Source organism: Pelophylax lessonae (assembly GCF_965119305.1).
Source record: "Pelophylax lessonae genome assembly, chromosome: 1".
NCBI lineage: Eukaryota > Metazoa > Chordata > Amphibia > Anura > Ranidae > Pelophylax > Pelophylax lessonae.
In genome coordinates, this window is record NC_138768.1 from 394989637 (window position 1) to 395017624 (window position 27988).

The 27988-nt window shown below is 38.0% G+C and overlaps 1 long non-coding RNA gene across 3 annotated transcripts in view; it reads left to right on the plus strand.

Moving 5' to 3' along the window:
- Nucleotides 1-27988, plus strand: part of LOC309544471 — a 1317369-nt gene that overhangs the window by 72866 nt on the left and 1216515 nt on the right. The window lies entirely within an intron of this gene.

Here is a 27988-nt window from a genome sequence, read left to right on the forward strand (position 1 = left end):
TTTGTAAATACATAGAAAACTGGCTAAAAAAACGTACTCAGAGAGTAGTGGTTAAACGGTTATACTCTGAATAGTCTAAGGTTATTAGTGGTGTACCCCAAGGTTCAGTGTTGAGACCCTTTAATATATTTATAAATGATATAGCCTGGGATTGAAGTACCATTTCAGTCTTTGCAGGTGACACCGAACTATTCAGTGGAATAACATCCTTACAGGATGCCTCCATCTAATAAGCTAGGCTATGTTGCAAATGAGATTTAATGTTGATAAATGTAAAATGATGCACTCAAGAGGATAAAAATATGCATGTATTTTACATGCTAGGAGGAATATAGCAGGGGTAATTATTAGTTAAAAAACAAAAACATTATAAATACCTTTTTATTCTCCTTTTTATAAGTGATCACATGTCCTCTGTTCCCAGTTGCATAAGAACTGGGGAGGAGAAACAGCAGTGCACTGATATTCCCAGTGAAAGGGGGGGGGGTCTGGGCAAGTATTATCATTGCAGGAGAGCATAGCTAGAGAACTGACCACTCTGTGCTCTCATGTCTGGTGTGGTCCATTTTTAAATAGGAAAGCAGAGGGACTAGCAGGAACACCAGGGATTTCACACAAAGGAAGCAGTACAAAGAGAATAGGATACTTTTCATGCAAGTACATGGTATGGCAGACATATGAGGAATATGAAATGTTGGGTTGATATCTTCTTTAATAATAGCATGCAATGTCAATCTATGATTTCCAAAGTGATTATTTATTGTATTAAAAGCAATGAGGACTACACTTTGCCACTGTACAAATCATTAGTAATAACTAATCTGCAATATACAGTTCAGTTTTAGGCATTGGAGAACTGGGAAAGGTGCAGAGAAGGGCAACCAATTTGATAAGAGGCATGGAGGAGCTCAGGTAGGAAGAAAGATTAGCAGAACTGAATATATTCTCACTTGAGAAAAGGCAATTTATAGGGGATATGATCAACATGTACAAATACATAAGTGGTCCATATAGTCAACTTGGTGTAGAGTTATTCAGTTTCAGGTCCTTACACAAGACAAGAGAGCATTCTTTATACCTGGAGGAAAACATATTTAACCTTCACATACAGAAAGGCTTCTTCATATTAAGAACTGTAAAACTATAGAATAGACTCCCTCAAGAACTAGGGAACTGGCTCCTATCTGTCTCGTTCACCTCCCCAGAATGGTGACTTGCCATATTGTTGCCTCACAGGTGTTGTTTCTGTTTTTAAATGTACAACAATAAAATGTCTATTTTTAGCATATCCCTGTGCCGTTAAAGTCCATGTTTTTTCCACTACTTAATTCAATTCTAGTTAAAGGATGTGGCACTTCTCTACTGTTTAAACACACCCAAAGAACCGCCATCTGGTAGTGCAACTATTCAATACAAATTCCCTCAAGAATTAGTTCTGGCCAGCTCAGTAGATGGTTTTAAAAAAGAGCTGGATGCATTCATAAATGCGTGTTAGAAAAAAAAAAGCCTCAAACTCTATCATACTGAGGTGTAGAATCCTAGAGTCCTAGAATAAATCCAAACAACCGGTCAGTATAGAGAGAGACATAGTGTCTTTACCATTATTCTAACGCCCTTGCATCCATTCCAACAATAGCAGCCTTTAGTCAAACCATCACCCTTGTTATGCTCACTTCCCTATGTTTGAGACAATGCGATTAGAAACTATGATATTTCTTTCTACCCGGGCCCCATGACCTCGATCATGGGAATCCCCGAATTTCCACCTAGGATGCACAGTAATGGCATACTCCAGTGGCAAATATTGAACCCTTCCCCATCCAACAGGCAATTGGCTCTAACAGGTTGAAACCCCTGGGAGAAATTGAGGCCCACTCCTCCTTAGGCCATGGATAGTGGCTAAGCTACTTCAGGATCAGACCATTGTGGAATGCAATCTTTTATGTAAAGTGTCCACTTTTGTTGAAAAAAAAAACATTCCCCTCTGGGTGATCTCTGTACATTACAAGGATTTTAGCAAACTTTGTTGCAGATTCCTACCTTCTGTTATTCTGAATACATTCCTGTGTGTTTGTCTGTGTCCATGTGGTAAGTGAATCTAATGGAAGTAATTTAATAATTATCAGTCAGCTGCTGCACCTGCAGGGCTCCAATGGGGAAAATTACAGGGTCTGCATCCCTTTAAATGTGATTTCCTTTTGGGAGTATCTCACCAAAAATGAAATTTTTGTTGCAAGGGATGCCTGATATCTGACTTGTATCTTATTGCAGACTTCTGGGAAAACCAGTGAGCCAATCACACAAGCAGGAAAATATGCTTCTGGGGGTCTTTCTGAATACATTCTGTGTACAGTACACCTCCAGGTTGCCATATTGAATTGCATTTTACAGAAAATGACAGAGCTTCAAATTGAAAAAGAAAGGTAATTTTTAGTAACATTAATCAGAGTATGACTGGAATCACGATTATATATGCTATATTATTTTTTTTTAATTTGCTATTATAAAGTGGAGTTACCCTTTAAGCTCCCTCATTATGAATAAAACATGGCCAAAAATGCTGGAAGTAGCCCTCTTGTTTATGATACCAGGGCCCATTAAAAACATCAAGAAGGGCCTGTTCCAATTTATAATCTTGGCTGGTCATGCTTTAATCCCCAGGCATTGGGAATCTCCCACTGTACCTACAGTTTATAAATGGGTTGTAAATATATATATATATATATACACACACAGTATCTCACCAAAGTGAGTACACCCCTAACTATTTTGTAAATATTTTATTATACCTTTCATGTGACAACACTGAAGAAATTACACTTTGCTACAATGTAAAGTAGTGAGTGTTACAGATTGTATGACAGTGTAAATTTGCTGTCCCCTCAAAATAACTCAACACAGCCATTAATGTCTAAACCGCTGGCAAGAAAAGTGAGTATACCCCTAAGTGGAAATGTCCAAATTGGGCCCAAAGTTTCAATATTTTGTGTGCCCACCATTATTTTCCAGCACTGCCTTAACCCTCTTGGGCATGGAATTCACTAGAGCTTCACAGGTTGCTACTTTTCCACTCCTCCATGATGACATCACAGAGCTGGTGGTGGTTAGAGACCTTCCGCTCCTCCACCTTCTCTTTGAGGGTGCCCCACAGATCCTCAATATGGTTTAGGTCTATAGACATGCTTGGCCAGTCCATCTTCTTTACTCTCAGCTTTTTTAGCAAGTCATCTTGGAGGTGTGTTTGGGGTCCTTATCATGTTGGAATACTGCCCTGCGGCCCAGTCTCCTAAGGGAGGGGATCATGCTCTGCTTCAGTATGTCACAGTACATGTTGGAATTTATGATTCCCTCAATGAACTGTAGTTGCCATGGTCCGGAAGCACTCATGCAGCCCCAGACCATGACACTTCCACCGCCATGCTTGACTGTAGGCACATGTCTTTGCACTCCTCACCTGGTTGCTGACACACATGCTTGACACCATCTGAACCAAATAAGTTTATCTTGGTCTCATCAGACCACAGGACCTGGTTCCAGTAATCTATGTCCTTAGTCTGCTTGTCTTCAGCAAAGTGTTTGCATCATCTTCACAAGAGGCTTCCTTCTGGGATGGTAGCCATGCAGACCAATTTGATGCAGTGTGCGGTGTGTGGTAAGAGCACTGACAGGCTTACCCCCCCCCCCCCCATCCCTTCAACCTCTGCAGCAATGCTGGCAGCACTCATATGTCTATTTCTCAAGGACAACCTCTGGATATGATGCTGAGCATATGCACTCAACTTCTTTGGTTGGCCATGGCAAGGCCTGTTCTGAGTGGAACCTGTCCTGTTAAACCGCTGTATGTTTCTGGCCACCGTTCTGCAGATAAGTTTCAGGGTCTTGGCAAAATTCTTATAGCCTTGGTCATCTTTATGTAGAGCAACAATTCTTTTTGTTAAGATTTTCAGGGAGTTCCTTGCCATGAGGTGCCATGTTGAATTTCCAGTGACCAGTATGAGAGAGTCAGAGTGATAACACCATATTTAACACACCTGCTCCCCATTCACACCTGAGATCTTGTAACTCTAATGAGTCACATGACATTGGGGAGGGAAAATGGCTAATTTGGCCAAACGGGGACATTTTGACTTAGGGGTGTACTCACTTTTGTTGCCAGCGGTTTAGACATTAATGGCTGTTTGTTATATTGAGGGGACAGCAAATTTACACTGTTATACAAGCTGTACACTCACTTCTTTACATTGTAGCAAAGTGTAATTTCTTCAGTGTTGTCACATGAAAAGATATAATAAAATGTTTACAAAAATGTGAGGGCTGTACTCACTTTTGTGCGATACTGTATATATATATATATATATATATATATATATATATATATATATATATGTATGTGTGTGTATATGTATATTTTTTTTGTGTGTGTATACAGTGGGGATCGAAAGTTTGGGCACCCCAGGTAAAAATTTGTATTAATGTGCATAAAGAACCCAGGGAAAGATGGAAAAATCTCCAAAAGGCATCCAATTACAGATTAGACATTCTTATAATATGTCAACAAAAGTTAGATTTTATTTCCATCATTTACACTTTCAAAATAACAGAAAACAAAAAAATGTTGTCTGCAAAAGTTTGGGCACCCTGCAGAGTTAATATCTTGTACTGCCCCCTTTGGCAAGTATCACAGCTTGTAAATGTTTTTTGTAGCCAGCCAAGAGTCTTTCAATTCTTGTTTGAGGTATCTTTGCCTATTCTTCTTTTCAAAAGGCTTCCAGTTCTTTGAGATTTCTGGACTGTCTGTCACGCACTGCTCTTTTAAGGTCTATCCATAGATTTTCAATTATGTTGAGGTCAGGAGATTGTGAAGGCCATGGCAAAACCTTCAGTTTACTCCTCTTGATATAATCCCCCATGGATTTTGAGGTGTGTTTAGGATCATTATCCATTTGCAGAAGCTTTAACTTCTCTTTAACATCTCTTTAACTTCAGCTTTTTCACAGATGGCATCAAGTTACCATCCAAAATTTGCTGAAATTTTATTGAATCCATTTTTCCTTCTACTCGTGAGATGTTCCCTGTGCCACTGGCTGCTATACAACCCCAAAGCATGATTGATCCACCCCCATGCTTAACAGTTGGACAGAGGTTCTTTTCATTCAATTCTGTGCCCCTTCTTCTCCAAACGTACCTTTGCTCATACCAGCCAAAAAGTTCAATTTTAACCTCATCTGTCCACAGAACTTGTTTCCAAAACGCATCAGGCTTGTCTATATTATCATTTTCAAAGTTCAAACGCTGATTTTTGTGGTGAGGACGTAGAAGAGGTTTTCTTCTGATGACTCTTCCATGAAGACCATATTTCTACAAGTATCTCTTTAAAGTGGAATAGTGTACCACAACTCCAGTGTCTGCCAGATCTTTCTGGAGGGATCGTGCAGTCAAACGTGGGTTTTGTTTTTCTCACAATCCTGCGAGCTGTTCTGTCTGATATTTTTCTTGGTCTTCCAGATCTTGCTTTAACTTCCACTGTTCCTGATGACTGCCATTTCCTAAATAACATTCCAAACAGAGGATATTGACATCTGAAAACGCTTTGCTATCTTCTTATAGCCTTCTCCAGCTTTGTGAGCGTCAACTATTTTCAGTTTCAGTTTTCTAGACAACTGCTTAGAAGATCCCATGATGCTGATTGTTAGGGCAAGGTCAGATGAGTCTGGGCATTTAAAACCTTTGAGAGTGACATCACCTGGTCTTCCCAGATGATGATTGAGAACAATCCATGACACTGGCAGGTCTCAGCCTAGCAAAGGGGGCAGTGCATGCTATAAATTCTGCAGGGTGCCCAAACATTTGCAGACGCCATTTTTTTGTTTTCTGTAATTTTGAAAGTGTCAATGATGGAAATAAAATCTAACTTTTGTTGACATATTATAAGAATGTTTAATCTGTAATGTGATGCATTTTGGAGATTTTTCCATCTTGCCTTGGCTTCTTTATGCACATTTATTCAAATTTTTACCTGGGGTGCCCAAACTTTCGATCCCCACTGTATATAAATGTATCTGCAGATTGACTTCTTTACAACCACCCTGTCATATTTTCCTGCTTGATCAGTGCTGTAGGCTATAGCCTGCAACACTGATAAGTGTACTCTGATGGTGGGGAAGTCTTCTTGCTGTCCGACTACAATAGCTCAGTAGGGGGGTTTCCCACATTCATATCAAGGATGTGGAGGGATGGGGGAATCGAGTGAGGTTTTTTGTTTAACCCACTGGTTGAATGAAATAAAACAGATTCATCTATGAGCTGCCTTACACAGTTTGTAAAGTGTGTACTTTGCACCATACTTGTATAGCCAAGGGGAGTATTATAGTTTTACTAGTCTAAATATATTTGCAATATGTGCTTTTCTGACATTGAAGGAAGCACCTTTTTTATGCGGCATGTTACTTTCTTATGGCTGTCAAATTGAATTGAGACCAACCTATCTTTATAGGGACATCACTCTCCTTTGAACAATTTGTGGACTTTGGTGAATACATTTAGTTAATCTGGAATCCTCCTATATTATCTCTGAATGTTTCTGTAATATCTCCAGAAACATTTTATGATGATTGCAATATTGGGCAATTAGGACTACCTTGACATAGTCCCTCTTTCTATGATTTAATGTTTCTGATTGTGTAATACATTTTTCTCTTTCATAGACCTCACATAATTGTTTGTATCCCCATCTTTTTAGTCTGTACTTTATCTATCCTCTCAAAATCCTCATCTAGACTACAGTTTCTTTGAAGCCTTATTTATTGCCTATAGGGAATACTCCTCAAAAGGAGTTTAGGTTGGATACTGCTTTGCTGTGTTTTCATGGTTTAACGTCATTTATAGATTTCCATGGTTGTCTTTGCAGATTTGTAAGTCTAAGAATGGAAGCTGCTTGTTATTTGCCTCAAGGGGATTTTAGATTTAAATCATTACTCTTGAGGGCTGCAAAAGTATATCAAATTCACCTGCCCACAGGTTAAAAATATTGTCTGTTTACCAATTCAATGTCAATACATGGCACATACATAGTACGTAGTATGTACATACAGTACATAGTGAGACCAATCCTTGACCAGATGTCTTTCACCCACTCAGATACAGGTTAGCATATGATAGAGCTCAAGTTGTGCTCATTGCCATACCCTGCATTTGAAGGTAGCCCCATCAATGGTTCCACTGTTGGGCCCCATCGGTTATACGAATAAGAATAAGAATTCCTTCTGATAATAAAAATAAAGTTCATCTGGAACCGTTTTATACCAAGCCACATCAGTCAAAATTCTCATAATCATGTACCTGCTATTGTTCCATTGTAGATATCACTACATTCCCCCCTCTTTGCTCAAGAAGAGTACAATTGCTATAATTCAGCTTTTTTTTAAATGACCGCTGGTCTCCCTCTGGTGCATTGTCAAAATATAATTTTGCATCTACAAGGCGGCTGTGTGTTTTGGTTTGTTTTTTTCATTCATTTGTGTTTCAAAATGTCTATATTTTTATCTTTGTCTGACATGTGACTACCAAAACTAATTTAATTAAATACTTCCAGTCTCCCTTTATCATATACTGTATTTGTTTCAATAAAAGTTTTCTTGCAAACACATGTATGTCTTTTATAGCTGCATTGTTATCCATGTTGGTTTCAGATCAAAAGGTGAGATAGATATCACTTGATACTCCTGAGCTGTAGATTCTAAAGACATCAAGGTAATAATCTAAGATTAGTTTTATTCTCTTTTCAACAGAGATTCTTCTAAAACTGCCTCTCTTTTAGGTAGTTGGGCTGTTGGGGGTATCTGATCTCCTCCCTTGGTTGGTTCCCTGGGTATATCTACACATTTTGATGATGAATCTCAAATTCATTTCATCCAAAAATGATTAAGGCAAGAACACAGACGAGGAAGTGGGTGCTTCTAGATTGCCAGCATTATCATTGGTTATGTTGTCATCCTCCCTTAATTCACTTCTCTCCCCATGGCACTACTAGCTCAGTTTGTGTTGAGACGTTCTCCCTATTTTTCTGGGGTTTTATATTCTTATGAGTTTATCTACCTATTATATGACCTGGTATTATAGCCTGTTCTTTTATAATTATCTACCCATGTTAAATCGTTCTCTAAGAACAGTTCTGTGTTGATATAATTGTACAGTGTACTATTAGAAAGAACATCCTTGTTGATTGTGTTTCTTTGTCATAATTGTTTCAAGTGGTGTAATGCCTTTACATATATCCAGTGAAGTGACTGGCCTCAGGTGATACACAGAGATGAAAATAATCTTCCTACTTAGATTGTACCGGTTTATCTGCAGTCTTCTATTCTCTACATCATTTCAAAGTCCAGAATGTATACAGTTTGTCTGGGCTATCAGAACAGAGAGCAGAGAGCTGAAATGACACTCTGCAGAGCTAAGTAAAGAGAGCTCTGAGAGCTGATTGGAGGGATGGGACACACACAGAAACAGAGCTGAGGCTGTCAACCACAGGCGGAGTGATAGAATAATTACAAATGTAGCCCTTATGTGCATATGTATTTTTCTAGATACTTTTAACCACTTCCCCCAAGGAGGATGTCCATGGACGTCCCCCGGGTTCAGTGGTTATATGAGATTAATGCCTGCACCAACAGGCATTATTTTGGTATGTATCATTTCAGCTGGCGATACCCTAACAGGCAGTTGCGATTTGAGTGGCTAATTAGCCACTTAATTACTTCAGAATTACTACTACTACTGGCAGAAGGTGATTACTGCCCCAAACAGAAGAAGAGGAACTGTCATTGTTCCTCTCTCCATATAACCCCGGAAACAGGGAGCGACGAGTAGTTTGTTACTTCCGGTTCTGCTTCTTTGTTTACCTGGCCGCCAGTGGCCAGGAAAGCAGCCAATCAGACCAATCTGTGTTTGATCACCTGCATGGGAGGCTAGAGGAGAAATTTGGGGTCTAATAAACCCCAGATCTCTCTATAAAGAGGACCTGTCACAGCCCTTGCTTTCACAATGGATTTTGTTCATTCCTTGTGATAGCAAAAAAGTTAATAAAAAAAAAAAGTGTTAACATTTTATTGTATAAAATACATAATAATAAAAAAATGTAAAGCGCACCTCGTCCCACTGTGGTTACGCGCAAATGCGAACGCATACCCTACTTCCGTACGCATATGTAAGCGGTAATAACACTACACATTTGAGGTATCAGAGTGAGATTAATAATTCTAGCACAGACCTCCTGTGCAATTCTAAACTGATAACCTGTAAAAGGACTTTAAAGGGTCGCCTATGAAGAATTTTAGGCACTGTAGTTTCCCGCCATTCCACGGGCAGACGCAATTTCAACGCGTGACACGTTAGGTACCTGTTTACTTGGCGTAACATCATCTGTCACATTACACTAAAAATTGGGCTAATTTTATTGTTTTGTTTTTTTAATTCATGAAAGTTTTTTTTCCATAAAAAATTGCGTTTGAAAAACCGCTGCACAAATCCTGTGTGACATTAAAAATCGCAACACCCACCATTTTATTCTATAGGACCTCTGCTAAAAAAAAAATATATAATGTTTGGGGGTTATAAGTAATTTTCTAGAAAAATGGTTGTTTAATTGTTTAATTGTATTATCACAAATAGGGATGAGTCAAATATACCCAAGTTCAGTTCAATGCAAGTTCAAATAACACGACCAAAGTCATCCTGGATGATCCTGAATCTGAACTCCACTGAGGTCAACTGGAGCTGAATCTAAGAAATCAGTAATAGACATTTTCTAGGCTAATAAATATAAGCAGCCATAAATATTGTAGACTCTCTGCAAATTATACAACAATTTGTACTTTGCTGCTCTTTTAGAGGAATAGATAAAGCATTTGTTATTCTGCAAAAAAAAGCCGACATGCTGCACAGTATGCAAGTATTTTTGCAAAGCAACAATGTAGCTAAATTTAGATAAAAAATTATAGAGCAAGATAGAAAAAAACTGATGTGTTGGGCAGTATGTATTCCTTTTTAGCTTGCTTTGTCAGAGATAATTTAGATTTCATATTGATTTAACAAATAACAGTGTATTTTTTGAGACTGAAGATTGAAAAAATGTCACAAATTTGCAGTAGATGTGTTTGATAGTTTGCTGTTCCAGAAGGAAGAGTCAGACAGACTTCATGTCCAAAAAAAAGAGGTGTCTATTTTCTAGAATTGAAGACTGAAAAATTGTACAGATATGCAGCAAACTTTTTAACCCTTTCTTGGATTTATTTTTTAGAGACAGAAAATTGAAAAAGTTACAGATTTCAACCAAACTTATTAAGCCTGTTTTCATAGGCTTACATTTTAGAGTGATCCTAAATCAGAGTCTGGTAAGGAACAAAGTTGTACAGTTTAGCACCACAGACAGGCCACAGTTTCTAAGTGAGTGAGTGAGCGAGCAGGCATATTAGATCTGGAAATAATTACAGTTTAGCACAACGGCAAATAAACCTTTTTTGGTAGGCCAAAATGCCTCAGGGATTCAGCAGACATGTTGCATCTGCATTTGTGTCTATTCGTTTCCAATTTACAGCACACCTTTTAAGCCTTTCTTGGATAGGCCACAATTTCTGAGGGAGAGAGCAAGCACTTGCATCTGAAAATATTTTTTTTTCTTTTTGTTAGGGGAATGAAGATGGAAAATTTTAAAAACTTGAACCACAGACATCTACTACCTAGAGACCCTTATAACCAATTGCGCCTTCTTTATTTTACTTGTGTATTACTTGGTACTAATTGGGTACACTTAATTTATTAGTCTTCGATTGTTAGGGTGGGTTATTCCCAACAAGAGGCATCTCCAAATGTTTTCTGCATTTTTTTTACCTATGTTGTTTATAGTATTATCTGTAGAGATTTCAAGACATGCATTTATCTCTGTATTTTCAGTATTTGCTCGACATTTGCTTGTCACTATTACTTTCAATAAAACCAATATGAAAAAAAAAACTTGCATCACAGATCTTAAATCTGTACTGTTTCTGAGTGGGCATATTATGTCTGTAAAAAACAAAAAAAACACAAAACAAAGGTTTATTTTCTTAGAAGAGGGAAAAAAAAGTTTACAGTTTAGCACTATAACCACAGTTGAGGAATTGAGGAGCCATATTGCAATTGGAAAGAAAACATTTCCATTTGTTTTCAATTTAAAATATTGCACAGACTTGCAGCATACCTTTAATGGATTGAAGCTTTTATTGGATAGGCCACAATTTCTAAGGGAGAGAGCAAGCTTCTGGAAATAAAAAAATGTTTTTTTTTTTTTTTTATGAGACTGAAGATGGAAAACTTTCACCAAAAAATTGTACAGATATACAGCACACATTTGAAATCTTTATTGGTAGGCCACCATTTTTGAGAGAGTAGATTGCATTTGGAATTAAAAAAAATAGTATCGTGTTTAAAACACTAAAAATGAAAAAATGTTACAGATTTGCACCACAGATTTTAGGCGTGCATGAGCAGGCTTAAATCTCTGAATGAGGAGGAACATTGCCTCTGGAAATGTTTCAAAATAGTGTATTTTTTGTGTTAAATAGAAAAAATGAATTAACCAGTTCACATCACACCTTTTGAAGTCTTTACTGAATAAATTACAATTTCTGAGGAAGAGAGCAAGCACATTGCATCTGGAGGTGAAAGAATGAGTGTCTTGTTTTGGAGGCTGAAAATGGGTTTAGTGAGTTGCACCACAGGTGACAATTTCTGAATAATTGTGAATTCATCTCAAAAAATATTTTTTTTTTTCTGTACAATAGAAATCACATTTTAATTTCAATAGTATTTTCAAGGCTTCATTGGATAGGCCACAACTTTGGAGGAATAAAGTCATCAAATAACAAATTGGCTTCAATTTTTTTACAAACTGGAAACAAAATTCTTTTTGAACAAGAGAGCAAGTAAATTGCAGCTAAAAATATATATTTTATTCTGAGAATCAATCAAGGGATGCATATTAGCAGTTTATCAGAATCATTTTAATCCTACTTGGACAGACTGTCAAAGGAAAAGATGCAAAACCAAAGTGATACATCATGAAGTAGACCTATGTGCATAAAGTGAGATGAACTCCAGTCAGGTCATGACCCAACGCATTTCTCTCTACCGCTTGGCGCTTAATCATGGGGATGTTCAGGCTAAGGCTTCATGCACATGGGTCTGCTTTATGATTTGCAGCTTCCTTTGACATTGCTGCAGCTTGGAGCCTGGATGAGCGCACAATGGTCTAGTTGGACTTTACCTCTCTTCCTGAGCAGCACCTAGATTTGTCTTTTTGGGTTACTTAGACAGACTGCTATATGTAGGTCATATAACAAGTAGATTTAAAAAAAATTGATTTCTTTACAAACAGATCACAGAAACAATATTTAGAATTGCAGCACAGCTTTTATACCCTTTTGGACAGACCAGTAGTGGTAAAGTAGAAAACAGGCAAAAGTGAATTTAGAATAAAAATGATCTATTAAACTTTTATTTTAAATTTAAAAAAAAATGTAAGTGATTTCAAGAAGACCATTTAAGCATTTGTGGATAGACCTCTATTTCTAAAGTAGAGAGCATGCAGATTTTATCAATACATATAAAATTAGATGGAATGTTTGGATAGACATAATATAATTATTGTAAAGATTTGCTGCAGATAATATCATCCTTGTGAATGGGGAAATATTTTGGGACAGAAAGTAGGCCAGAAATATTGCCTGAAACTGCATTCTTGCAGACACAGGTTTGCAGAGCAGAATCTCTCATTTTTAATAGAAGGCACATTTGGAGGCAGAGAGTCAGCTTTTTTAACCACTTCCATACAGAGCAGTTTGACACCCTTCCTGCCCAGACCAATTTTCAGCTTTCAGCACTCTCACACTTTGAATGACAATTGCTCAGTCATGCTACACTGTAACCAAACAAAATTTTTATCATTTTTTTCACACAAATAGAGCTTTCTTTTGGTGGTATTTGATCACAACTGGGTTTTTTTTTTTCGTGATATATGCAAAAAAAGAGCAAACATTTTGAAAAAAAAACACTTTTTTTTAGTTTCAATTATGAAATTTTGCAAAAAATAAATTTTTCTTCATACATTTGGGCCAAAATGTATACTGCTACATGTCTCTGGTAAAATTAACCCAAATTAGTGTATATTATTTAGTCTGTGTGAAAGTTATTGAGTCTAGAAGCTATGGTACCAATTACTGAAAATTGATCACACCAGATGTACTGACGGCCTATCTCCTTTCTTGAGGCCCTGAAATGTCAGGACAGTACAAATACCGACCAAATGACCCCTTTTTGTAAAGTAGACAGTCCAAGGTATTTAGTAAGAGGCATGGTGAGTTTTTTGAAGTTGTAATTTTTTCCCACAATTCTTGGGAAAATGAAGAAAAAAAATTTTTTTTTCTTTTTTTTCCCACAAAGTTGTCAATTTATAAGCTATTTCTAACACATAGCATGTACACAGCAAAAATTACACCCAAAAATACATTCTGCTACTCCTTCCGAGTATGGCGATACCACATGTGTGAGACTTTTACACAGCCTGGCCACAAAAAGAGACTCCACGTTCAAGAAGCACATTCAGGCGTTCTAGGAGCATAAATACACATAAAACTTTCTTACTACCTATCACACTTTTCAAGGCCCTAGAGCACCAATACAATGGAAAAGTCCACAAAATGACCCCATTTTGGAAAGCAAACACTCCAACGTATATTCTATGAGGCATTAGGGGTCGTTTGAACATATCATTTTTTTCCACAGGTTTTTGGAAAATGTGGGAAAAAAATGAAAACTTTTTTTTTTTTACACAAAGTTGTCAATTTATAGGATATTCCTAACACATAGCATGTACACAGCAAAAATGACACCCCAAAATACATTCTGCCACTCCTCCTGAGTATGGCAATACCACATGTGTGAGACTTTTTCACAGCCTAGCCATATAGAGGGGCCTAACATCCAAGGAGCATCATCATGCATCCTAGCCACTTGCCTAGGCCTATTTTTGACATTTGGTGTTTACAAGCTAAAATCAGTTGTTTTGCTAGAAAACTGCTTAGAACCCCCAAACATTATACATTTTTTTTTAGCAGAGACCCTAGAGAATAAAATGGAGATTATTGCAATATTTTTTATCACACCGTATTTGCGTAGCGGTCTTCCAAACGCAATTTTTTTGGAAAAAATTAACTTTTTTTAATTAAAAAATAAGAAACCAGTAAAGTTAGCCCAATTTTTTCCATAATGTGAAAGATAATGTTACGCCGAGTAAATAGATACCCAACATGTCATGTTTCAAAATTGCGCACGCTCACGGAATGGTGACAAACTTTGGTACTTAAAAATCCCCATAGGCGACAATTTAAAAATTTCTACAGGTTGCCATCTTTGAGTTACAGAGGAGGTCTAGGGCTCAAATTATTCCCCTTGCTCTAACGATCGCAGCGATACCTCACATGTGTGGTTTGAACACCGTTTACATATGTGGGCGGGGTTTCTGTATGCATTCGCTTCTGCGCGCGAGCTAACGGGGACAGGGCGCTTTAATTTTTTTTTTTTTTTTTTTTTTACTATTTATTTTATTTATTATTTTTTATTTTTACACCGTTTAAAAAAAAAAAAATTGATCATTTTTATTTCTATTAAAAGAAATGTAAATATTCTTCGTAATAGAAATAGGCACGACAGGACCTCTTTTTTGTGAGATCTGGGGTCAAAAAGTCCTCAGATCTCACAAGTACACTAAAAGATAGAAAAAAAAAATAAAATAATTATAATATAAAATGAAAAAAAAAAAAAAAAAGGACCTTTAAACCGGTTGCTAGGCAACAACATTTTCCGTAGCTCCGGTCCTCCAAGACCATAGAGTCAAGTGAGGGCAAGCTTGCCCTCACTCGACATCCTGTCTGTGAGGATTCGGGACCGGATCGTTTTCCCCGCTGCCGGCGGGTCCGGTAAGCGGGGAAAAGGACCGGAACGCGTCGGGAGGGGGGGGGGGGGGGCGCCTCTTCCGCCATCCCGGAAGGGTGATCCCACGGCGAATCCGCCGCTGGGACCACCCTTATCGGAAAGCCAACCGTCCACCGTTTAAAAAAATACCAGGGTTATGGCAGCTATCTGCTGCCATAACACCGGTATTTAGGTTTAAACGGAGGACGTATATAAACCTTTTTGGACTTGGACATGGTGGCTGTATGAAGGGTGACAGGTACTCGGGTACTTTGTTGGGCAGGTGACAGGTACTCTGGTACTGATGAGCAGGTGGCAGGTACTCGGGTACTCCGATAGGCAGTGACAGGTACTCGGGTACTCTGATGGGCAGGTGACAGGCAGGTGATAGGTACTGATGAGTAGTACTCACTGACTGATAGGTGATAGGTGATACTGTACTGATGGGTACTGATGATCAGTACTGACACGTGATAGGTACTGATGAGTACTGATGAGTAGTGATGGGTACTGATGAGCAGGCGGCAAGTACTTGGGTACTTCAGGCGTCAGGTACTCTGATGAGCAGGTGGAAGGTACTCGGGTACTCTGATGGGTAGGTGACAGGTACTCAGGTACTCTGATGACGGGTACTCCGTTGACAGGTACTCAAAGTACCCGAGTACCTGTCATCAGAGTACCCGAGTACCCGTCATCAGAGTACCCGAGTACCTGTCATCAGAGTACCCGAGTACCCGTCATCAGAGTACCCGAGTACCTGTCATCAGAGTACCCGAGTACCTGTCAGAGTACCCGAGTACCCGTCATTAGAGTACCTGAGTACCCATCATCAGAGTACTCGAGTACCTGTCATCAGAGTACCTGAGTACCCGTCATCAGAGTACCCGAGTACCTGTCATCAGAGTACCCGAGTACCTGTCATCAGAGTACCCGAGTACCTGTCATCAGAGTACCCGAGTACCTGTCATCAGAGTACCCGTCAGAGTACCCGAGTACCTGTCATCAGAGTACCTGAGTACCTGTCATCAGAGTACCCGAATACCTGTCACCAGCCCATCAGAGTACCCAAGTACCTGTCATCTGAGTACCTGATGGGCTGGTGACAGGTACTCGGGTACTTTGATGGGCTAGTGACAGGTGCTCTTTATTGGGGGGGGGCAATCAGTGTGTTTAGGGTGCACTGTAGTTGGTAACTAGCTGTTACCACAATCTCCTCCTCACACAGGATCAGTGTGTGAGGAGGAGAACACGGTGACAGCTAGTTACCGTGTTCTCTGTTGACATTTGTGACCGGCTGTGATTGGACACAGCCGGTCACGTGGTAAAGAGCCAATTTCATTGGCTCTTTACCTAGATCGGGGATCGACTCTGTCCGAGGGATGAGCCTCGTCCCCGATCGCTGCTCTGCGCGCCCCCGGGGGCGCGCATTGCAGAGAGAACGAGCGGCTCGTGCTGGAGCCGCTCATGTGATCGGCTGTGATTGACACAGCCGATCACGTGGTAAACAGCCAATTTCTATTGGCTGTTTACCTTGATCAGGGATGGGCTATGTCTGAGGGACGAGCCTCATCCCTGATCGCGCCGCTGCGCGCCGCCGGGGGCGCGCAGTAGCAACTAGAACTGGCCGACGTCATATGACGGCGGCCCGGGTCTAGACAACCACTTTGCCGACGTCATTTTACATGACTCGGTATGGAAGTGGTTAAGTCAGAAAGATAAATACAATTTTAGACTTAGTTCTGGAAAGGCTGTATATAAAAATCACAAGGATCATCTAAAAACAATTTTATACTTGGAGAAAGAAAGTAGTTCTGTTTACATGTTAAGACACTGCATGTATTTTGTACAGATTCACGTAACAGAATCATGTCCTTTTCAATGGAAGACATTTTGGCAGGCAAGGAGTTGGCATATTTCAGCCAGAAAAAAATTTAAATTAAAGCGTATTATTTACAAAAGATTTTATAAATTCAATTTAATTATTTGCTGAACTGAATCATCATGGGATGGGCTTTTGGAGTCAGAAAGAATGCATATTTCTTACAGTAACATTAGCTGAATATTTATTTACCTGAGACACTGCATAAACATTGTACACATTTTAGGCACAGAATCATCCTTTTTAATAGGAGGCAAATTGAGAGGCAGGGAGTTATATAGCTAGTAAGGTTGAAAAAAGACACAAGTCCAGGTAGCTTAACCAATAAAATAAAATGTATATATGCAATCCCATATACACAATCCTATATCCACTGTTTATCTAGAGGCAGGCAAAAAAAAAACCAGCAAGGAATGATCCAATTTGCTCCAGCAGGGCAAAATAATCTTTCTTGATCCCCCCGAGATGCAATTGGATATTCCCTGGATCAACTTTACCTATAATTATTAGTATCCAGTTACAGTGCATCTAGAAAGTATTCAGAGTGCTTCACCTTTTCCACATTTTGTTATTGTATAACCTTATTTCAAAATTAATTAAATTCATTATTTTCCTCAAGATTCTACCAACAATACCCCATATTGACAATGTGAAAGAAACTTGTTTGAAGTCTTTGCAAGTTTATTGAAAATAAAAAATGGAAAAAAGCACATGTACATAGGTATTCACAGCCTTTGCTCAAAAAAAGGCTGTAACATCAAAATGTGGAAAAAGTGAAGCGCTGTGAATACTTTCCAGATACACTGTATATAATGTACATTCATGAAATAATCCAGTCCTTTTTTTAAAAGCAATCTACTGAGCTGGCCAGAACCAGCTCTCGAGGGAGTCTATTCCACAAGTAAATAGTAAGCATTTATTAGGCAGAAATATATTTTACTTTCTCAAATTTTATACTAAAATGAAACACAAAAACAAACAAAAATTCCCAACTCACTCACCAGCTAGCCTGCAAAAAAACCAAATGGACCCTGTCCGTTCACATTAAAAACAAAGGATTTAGTCACACATATTTTCAAATATATGCATAAGCTGCAATGGCCATGACTCTATAATTTTGAGAGTCTTCCAAACTGGAGCACATACAGTATATAGCAGTTAGATAGAGTAAGGGCAGGTTTTCCGGGAGGGAGTACCCCTCCTAAAAGGTATAAGATAGCACGGGACACCCAGGACACAATGGCAGCTGAAGGTATCCAATGTGAGCCTGCACCAATTCACATATTGTGCAAACAAATGGCAACCAACCCAACCTATAACCATCCTTTGCAGCAAGGAGCTCATGGAAGGGCGATGCACATAAAAAAAAAAAAAAAAACACAAATTCCCAGCATAACTTTCCAGCTAGCCTGCAATAAAACTGAATTGACCCTGTCTAGCAGTTCATGTTTAAAACAAAGGGTTGAGTTTCACTCATTTGCAAACATATGTTTAAGCCGCAATGGCCACGTCAAGGCACCCCAGTTTATTGCAGTCTTAACTGTATAATGTTGAGCCTCTCCCAAATTGGAAAATTGGAACACAATAGAAAGCTCTATTTGTGGGAAAAAAAAGAACAGAAATTTGGTTTTGGTACAGTGTCGCACGACCGTGCCTGGTCATGAAGGAGGGTAAATCTTTGTGAGCTTAAGTGGTTAAAGAGCATGATATAACCTACATGAAAGGCAATCCAAACTGATGAGAATAATATAGAAACATAAAGGGGTCCATTAAACACCTCTGGACCGAGCCCATGTCTGACACATGTTGTTTACAAGTTAAAATCTGTATTTGTAGCTAGAAATTACTTAGAATCCCCAAACATTATGAATACTTTTTTAGCAAAAACTCTGGAGAATAAAATGGCGGCCGTTGCAATATTTTTTGTCACGCGGTATTTGCGCAGCGGCCTTTCAAACGCCATTTTTTTGGGAAAAAATAAATTTCACTGCATTTAAAAAAACTAAACAGTAATGTTACCCATTTTTTTGTATATTGTGAAAGATGATGTCACGCCGAGCAAATAGATACCTAACATGTTACGTTTTAAACTTGCGCACACCCGTGGAATGGCAACAAACTATGATCAATAGAAATCTCCATAGGCGAAGCTTTAAAAGTTTGTAACGGTTACCAGTTACCGGTTTTAGAAATATTGCTCTCTCTCTCTGGCAATCGCGGCGATACTCACATGTGTGGATTGAACAGCGCTTTCATTTGCAGGGACAACTTCCATATGCATTTTATTTTATTTTATTGTTTAAAATTTTAGCACAGTTTTAAAAAAAAAAAAAAAAATCTGATCACTTTAAAAGACCCCCGATCCCTCCACTGCACTTCAATGTATTCAAAATGCCAAAATCTGCATTTTTGAATACTGTCACTTTTTTAAATTCGGATTACTACATCAGAGACGTGTCGGCTGATTGCTCGGGTCTCCCGTGGGGACGGGAGACCCGGGCAGAGACGCGGAAGGCATCGGGGGGGCCACCTCCTGTGGCTCGCTGGGGTAACAACTGAGCGGCTCCCTAGCCGCATCGGCCATTACCACCTGAAAGCCGACCACTGGCTCTAAAAAATGGTATCGGAATGATGCCTCTAGCTGCAGGTATCACCCTGGTACAACCACTTCTCTGAGTTGACGTAGAGCTACGTCGGTTTGCGGGAAGTGGTTAACATAAAAATATTCTGAATGAAATTTCAAACTAAACAAAATGTCACTTTATGTTTTCAAATAGATTAACTCTTGTATCATCCGATCCATCTAGTAGTCAAAATGTGGTATATTTTCTCATTGAGCTATTTCAGAAACCTACCACATTTTAGCCACTAGATGGAGGTCAAAATAAAAGCTATTTGGAAAATATATAACAAAATTTAGTTCAGCTTGTACAAATTTATTGGACAATAATGCAACAAATGTTTTATAAATAGACCCCCAAAGTGTTGTAAAATATTAATGACGATGCAATGTAAAAAAAAGTGTGTAAAAAAGTGTGGTGGCACTAAATGGGTTCATACTTGTGCGTTGCATGACATCGCATCCGATTCGGATAGGAATTGCACTGCATTTCTATTCAAATCACATGCGATTCTTTGCAGTTCATTCCATTTGTATTTCGCACCACACAAAAAAGATGCAGGCATCTTTTTTTTTTTACTGCACCAGAATTGGATTGCATGGTTGTTTCCACCCATGTAATTCAATTTTTGCAATCACACTTCATTTTGCGATCTTTGAAACCGATGGCAGATTGCATGAATGGAGTGCAATTTCAGTTTGGTACGGGAAATGTTTCCTGCCCCACATATATGTGAACCAGAGCTATCAGTGCCAGGCGCGCTTCAGTAGAAGGAGGCGTTAATGATGGTCAGGTGCGCTCTTTGGCCTCCTTTTAAACCTCCCCAGGATCATTTACTATATCAGTTATTCAGGAGATGTTTCATGAATTGACTTAATAACTTTTAAAATATTGTATTATATGTACAGATGGGTGATGGTTTTTGACCATGACCCCACGTATCTCTTTCCCCAATTTCTATACATGATCAGAGATTTTAACAATAACAATAACAATCAATATTCAGATAAATTGTCCAACCTTTAAAACATATGTATTTTCTCATAAATGTTACATTGTGTTAGCAATGTTTTTAACAATCAATCCTAGGATTTAAACTTTTGTTATGATTATATTCCTCAAAAACATAACATTATTACCTTATTACATTGTTGGAAACTCAAATAACATAAGCTGGACATTTACTCTAATGACAGTAGTTTGAGTTTCTAAAATGCTGCACCATCAATCAAAGCAAAGGGGGAGGAAGTTTGCAGATATTTTCAACTTCATTGAAGATAATTGCCTTTCCTGCCAAATGACATTCTATTAAAGTCATTATCAGCTCTTTCAGTTATAGATTGAAATGTTATAGGTTTCATACTGACAGCACAGTTTGTGCCATTTTATTTAGTACGCTTTTTATTTCTTCTGTACAATAATTTAAAATGAGAAAAAGGATACAATTTTGTCACTTTTTAATAGATGTTAAATATCAGAAATGTAGCATTAAAAACAAAATATTGCCATGGACTGTAGGTGGTAACTAACAAGTGATAAAATATGTGTCCTGTAATATAGACATCTGTTTATATAAGCAGTTTCATCTGGAAATATGAGGAATCTGATTTTGTTGTCCCTTGAAGAAGAATTAAGTGAATTTGATATAAAATGAATCCCTATGCCCTAGTGCCTTATGTCTCTACATTCTGATTCTATTACAACTATCCTGCTTCTTTGCCATTTTTAACCGCATTCTGTAATCTTACAATTCATAAATAAAATCACTTGCCTGTACCCTGCCTCTCTAGAACATTTTAGCTTAGGTTTGAACAATAAAACTGTGCTGCCACTTGCCAATTTTTACACTGTTGTATCATTCCAATAAAAGTTTATTAAAATAAATGGAAATCCCCAGGATAGCTTTCCTGTATAATAAAGAACAGAGACAGCTTCAGTAAATGGCTGGCCAATTTGTATCCACTGGTCAAAGCAGTCCTATTATCACCTTATGGAAAAGCACGTGTTGCTGCTAAAATTCCTTGAAAAAAGGCTTAAAAAAAGAGAAAATTTTGAATGGAGTGCTGTTGCTATATGCAAGAAAAGCTAATTGAAAAAGAAAAAAAAATGCACAATAAATTATAAATATGCACAATGTTTTGGGCATTGGCCCCAATAGCAGTGTCTGGTTTCCTATGCTTCCTTTTTGTCCTAAAATTTTCCAGAATTTACAAACAGGATTCAGTGCCGTTCACACATATGCAATGTCAGACATCACATGTGATTCACAGCACACTGCTCTGCAAATCACATGCGATGTCTGCGCGTTGGGAATTCAGCCATGCAGATTGTATGGCTGAATTTGAATCATATTCAAACCAAAGTTGCACAGGATCCTTTTTTGGTCCCCACAAGAATCGGATCGCATGGGTGTTCACACCAAAGCGATTTGATTCATGTTCGAATTCACAGTTTGCTTTTCGATATGCAAACTGATTTGGGGGTGTGTCGTTAACTTTGTATTGACACCCCCAGTGATTTGCATACAGCAGTGTGAACTGCCTGCGGATTGAGTGCGATGTAGGAACCCGCAGTGGATTTGCAGGGTTCCTGCATCGCATATATGTGAACCGGGACTTAACCCACATCAGTAGGATTTATCACTAAGATCAGTTTGCAGAATTCTCCCAACTGCTGGCAAATCAAACCTGAGCATAGTCACTTATTCCTATCTCCAACCCTATCTGATACACCTATAAATATCTTGAATTAAAAAAAAATGGGTGAGATTTTATAGGCTATTTATTGTAGAATCATACATGCAAACCTTTCCTACTCAGAACTGATTCCTTAAGTATTTAAATCATCACTGAATTTCAACTTCCTCCTAATGGCAAGTAAGCTGTAAGCAAAATGTTGTAAATTCTTAAGCATAAAATTGCAACAGGTCCCATTTGCTCTGTGATAAAGGTAAGTAAGAACATCTGTCAGCACCTGATGTTCTTGGTGAGAAGTGGTCCCAGATTTAGCTAAAATCCTGACTTGACAATACTCAATGCCATAATAGTCATCTCATCATAACCCGCTCTAGAGTAAAGCAAAAAATCACTGTGCTAGATTCTCCTACATTTATCTCCCCGTTAGTTTCATACATTATGTCTAATTTGCCACAGAGTACATAATTCATTTTGTATAAGTCATAAGATTTGGCAAAGAATCTTTTTAATGAATGAATACTGCCAAATGTATTCTTTATTTAACATTTTTTTTCTTTCTATTTTTATGAACTAATATACACTTTGCATCAACCCTTTTCTAATTCTTGGAGAGAGATTCTTGCTACTGTTAAGATTATTGCTAGCTATTTACTTTACATTAAGCAAATTATACCATTTTAATAGGAAACATTATTTAGGGTGTTATAATTGTTAGAGTAGATGCAGAATTCCTGCCAGCAAAGCAGTTGCTATTTATGAAGTAGTATATACTTAAAACAGTTGAATGGAAACATGTATAAAAGAATTAAATGTGAAGAAAGATAATTATTATATTTGAATCAGGTACACTGTTATTAATTACAAAAAAGGCTATTGTATGCTTCATGATTAGGAGCCTTTACACTCATGTTGTGTTATTTAGTAGCACGGCTGCTTAAGAAACAGAAAGAAAATACAGATTAAATATGAAAGAAAAAAACCTGTTTCATTTATGTACTAGCGACAGTAACATATTAGGGTTGACCTACTAAATAAGGCAAGGCTATCAAATAAAAGAAGAGAAGTTCACACTGCAACATGTATGCTAGAAAACCTGTGTACATTTAAATACTCAATCATATGCAAAGTAAATAAAAAATAAAAAAACGAGAATGTCCATTTATGAATGAGAGAAAATCCTACATCCTGATGATCGCAGCTGATCTCTCAGGTGTGCCAGTTTATGAAGCTGAGATAAGGAGTAGAGAACATGTTCTTCACTTCTCATCACAGGACACATCCTTCTGTCTTTGAGATGGCCAGTTTATGAAGGTGAGATCTGAAGATCTCACTGGCCATCTCTGTAAAATATCTCCGTCCCAGCCCAGAGGTGGGGTACCCTAAATGCAGTTAGCATACATTAATTTTGACCAATACGCTACTAATGTGCCAAAATGTGCATTGCAAGAACGCACAATGCTCCATGAGCAGTAAAATTTGGCTTTTTGGACCTTTTTATGCACATTTATGTTCAGTTTTTTTACTCACTTTTTGTTGCTTTTTTATCACACATTTTGGCATGTTTTTTTTTTTTTTAAATGCATTTGAGCACATTTTTATGTGCATTTTTGGGCTTTTATTTATGTATTTTGGCTAATTTTTTACCTGCATTTTTGTGTGCATTCTGGAAACACATGCAAAATGCATGTTATGCTTGCGGTGCCATTAATTGGTAATGGCACCCCAAAAGTGACTAGCAAATGTGTTTTTTGCAACCCTTCCATACAGATCTCAGCTGAGGAAAAAAAACATCCCCCTGTTCTCATTCTGAGAACAAATGTTCTCTGCTTTATAAACAGGGTGCCAGGGGAGATGATTTTTATCTGAGAACTTCTGAGAACTAAAATGAGATACATTATCTCTGTTTAATAAATGTACACCTAAATTAAAAAAGCAAATAAATGGATGATTGAAATAAGTACAGCTTCAGGTGTGGTCTGGTAATGTGCAATATATAAAATTTTGCTTTTGGGTTTAGATAAGCTGTTTTTAGCTTATTCAACCAATCATTTGAACACAGTTTCATGTTATTTTTTGATATACACATTGTATATGTTTATGCATATGTTTTTGGGTATAGAGTAGGCAGCAAAGATATTCCTTTTATTGGGCAGCACTGGTTGAAAAATTTTGAGATTTAAATAAAAATATATTTTAATTGTTTTTGATATCATAAAGTTTCTTCACAAAACATTACTGATTAAACAAATGTTTCAGAATTAATGCCAGATAAAATGGAATAAGTGCAACTCATTTCCTTTACTGTGTGTAAACAGAAAAAAGGAGAGAAAGACACCACTACTTAAGTGTAGCATTTATTAAAACATACTGGTGAAATGAAAAATAAATATGCATTCAATTCAAAACACATAACAAAAGCATATCAATAAGTCTCCAGCGGGTTGCGATATTCCAGGTGGTGTGCTATGGATATCACATGGATGAGAACCACTGTGGACAACAGGGAAGTGTAATAGACCCACAAAATGGCCATGATAATGTCATGTGTGATGTAGATGGGGGTGGCACCCTTTGACAAAGGTATTTTTATTATGTTTTAAATGTGCGCATTTACTGTTTTTCATTTAACCAATATGTTTTAATAAATGCTACAGTTAGCTAGTGGTGCTATACTTTTTTTCTTCTATGTATACATGGTTTGCTGGTGGGAGCCTCCCCAGATCCAGTTTGAAAGAGAGACTGCTAATGCTGTCATAATGTGAACTTCACACCACTGGGTTTTTTATGGACCTTTCTCATGGACTAATGTTTTTTTTTTTTTCTGGGCAGTTGCACCAGTGCCCCTTCCCCCTTTTTTGTGCCTAGGTATGTTTAGGGTGCTAATGCCCTTAACACATCTCTTTTAATTTCCTTGGTTCATGAATGAATGTGAAATGCTGTGATTGGCAGGTTCACATTTTCAGAACCAAAGTTAAGGTGAAAGAGTGAACTGACACCTTACACCTTACCACCCCCTGGTACTTACTGGGTGATAAACTGTTAGTGTCCATGCAGCTCATAGGTGCAGCAGTCCAGGGATTTTAAATTTCCACTATTTTTCCCCTTGTTTCTGTAGGACTTCCAGAATTTATCCAAGTTTTTTCTGACTGGTCCATGCAGGCACGTGAGCATTTTGACTTAATGATTCTTTTCGGAAACCCTACAGACCTCTATGCCAGCTCTGTGGGTCCTGACAGCTCATTACCCAAAGAAGTAAGTACAGCAGGGACCAGGGCGATGGGTTGTAGGGTGTTAATTCATCTTTTTATTTTTTTATTAAAAGGTGAACTTACACTTTAGCATAATTGGTTACTCATTGCACACCATGTGGATCAAAACTTATTAGGCATACCTGATTTTCCCACATAATTCATGTTATTTTCCATGACGTTCAGAGATTATGCCAACTGCGTCATGCTTTATGGTTGCTCATAAAATGTCCTTGACAGATCAATCAAATCTGCATGTGCATACTCATATTTAACTTAATTTGTCAGCAAAGTAGCAGATATTTCCAAGACTGCTTTGGTTTGCCAAATTTGCAGCAAAACACAAATTAATAAACTGATCCTAAATTGAAGCTTTGTGATCTCGTATAACATATTTATATGGCAATCTAGTAATGTGGTACGCAGAATGTACAATGGCTTTATAGTTTACATAGTTAGAAACATGGCATTTTTTTTTTTTTTTTTTTAAGCATGAAGAAAGACTAAGTAAACAGTGGGATTGATTTACTAAAACTGAAGAGTGTAAAATCTGGTGCAGCTGTGCATGGTAGCCAATCAGCCTCTAACTTCAGCTTGTGAGCTAAGCTTTGACAAAATACCTAGAAGCTGGTTTCGTTCTATGCAGAGCTGCACCAGATTTTGCACTCTCTAGTTTTAGTAAATTAACCCCAGTGTGGTCTAGGTTCTTGACATGTTTTGTGTTAAAAGGTAAATATGGCATAAAAATACTTTAAGGTAAACACAGTGATTATATTTAAAAATATGAACTTACTGCAAATACACTGTATCTTCTATTTACGGCCTGCCTTTTATATTTGGCACATTATCGGTGGAAAATTGTGGAAAATCACTTACTGCTTACTTAGAGTTCTTTTTATATATAAAAGGAAATGTGATAAAAGAAAATGTTTTTGTGTATTCACGTTAATGTAACAGGCGGGTTGAAACAAGGCTTAAGGATGTGTGACTGTAGGCTTTAATATTAGAAATATTTCTTCAGCATTGATACATTTAAAAAACACTAGAGCAAAGTGTGAAATTGAAATCTAAAATAGATTTTTGGTCAATATTTGCTTAAAATGTGTGCATAATGAACTGAAGATTTAGTGCATTAGAGCTATTGGGAATGAGAAACAAGGCATACTACTTGCCATACTTCTCGCTCTAACAGGTTCCCTCTATGTTGGCAAACAATCCCTTAAAGCCTCTTCTATAAGATGTTCCACGCTGCAGGCGTACAATAATGTCATCAAGTATAATGCAGGGTGAGTACTCTTATGTTGTACATGAATGAGAACAGTCAGGGACTGCCTAGAAGGAGGAGCGGATAAGAGCAAGGGATCCTGCCCAGAGAAAAGCATAAGGTAAGTACCGTAATGTAAAGCATAATAATGTGCAGCAGCCAATTAGCTCTCACTTTTTAAGTGAGTTGAGTGAAATCTCAGAGCACTTTAACTGCAATATTAAATAAGACCAAAAGTAAATATTTGGACAAGTAAACATAGCCCTTATAAAGCTTTTAAAAGAAGGTTGTACTCATTTAGTAAGTCAATATCATTATGTAGCAATTGAACATTAAATAATTGAATTAAAAATAAATAAATAAATAAAAAAAAAAAAAAATATATATATATATATATATATATATATATATCTCACCTATTGCCCACAGGACATTAAATTCAGGTTTGCCTACAAAAGCAATATAGGCACATTTAACCGCTTGCCGACCGCCGCACGACTATATACTGCGGCGGTCAGCCCCTCACAGGCAGAGTGACGTAGCGGTACGTCACTAGCCTGGGAGGGTCTGGGGAGCGAGCGTGCGCCGCCGGCGGCACGCTCCCGCTCCCGCGCGTGTGACCGGCGGACCCGATGTCTGCCGGCCACTCTGCGATCGGCGGGGGAGAGGGAGAAAGTCAGGCAGCTTGTGTAAACAAGCTGCCTGTCATTCTCCTCGGTGTAAAGACACTGATCACACGGATCTAATATGTAGATCCGTTGATCAGTGTCCTTACAGCTCAAGCCACAGCCAATCACAGTAGAAAGCACGCCCCTAGGGACACACACAGCCCCTCCCTCCCAAATAAAGTTAACCCCTTCACTACCAGTGTATTTTTACAGTAACAGTGCATATGTATAGCACTGATTACTGTAGAAATGTCACTGGTAACCCCAAAAGTGTCAAAAATGTCAGTCAAGGGTCCGATCTGTCTGCCCCAATGTCGTAGTACCTCAAAAAAAATCTCAGATCGCCGCCATTACGCGTTAAAAAAAAAACAACAAAAATGACAGAAATCTTTCCCTTTGTTAGTAAACGCGATAACTTTTGCCCAAACCAATCAAAATACGCTTTTTGTGATTTTTTTTAACCAAACATAGGTAGCATAAAACAAATTGGCCGAAAATGTTAAAAATTTTGATTTTTACATTTTTTTTGGGGGGAATTTCATATAAAAAAATGTGAAAAATATTGTTATTTTTGCAAAATTGGCGCTCTTTTTTTGTTTATAGTGCGTG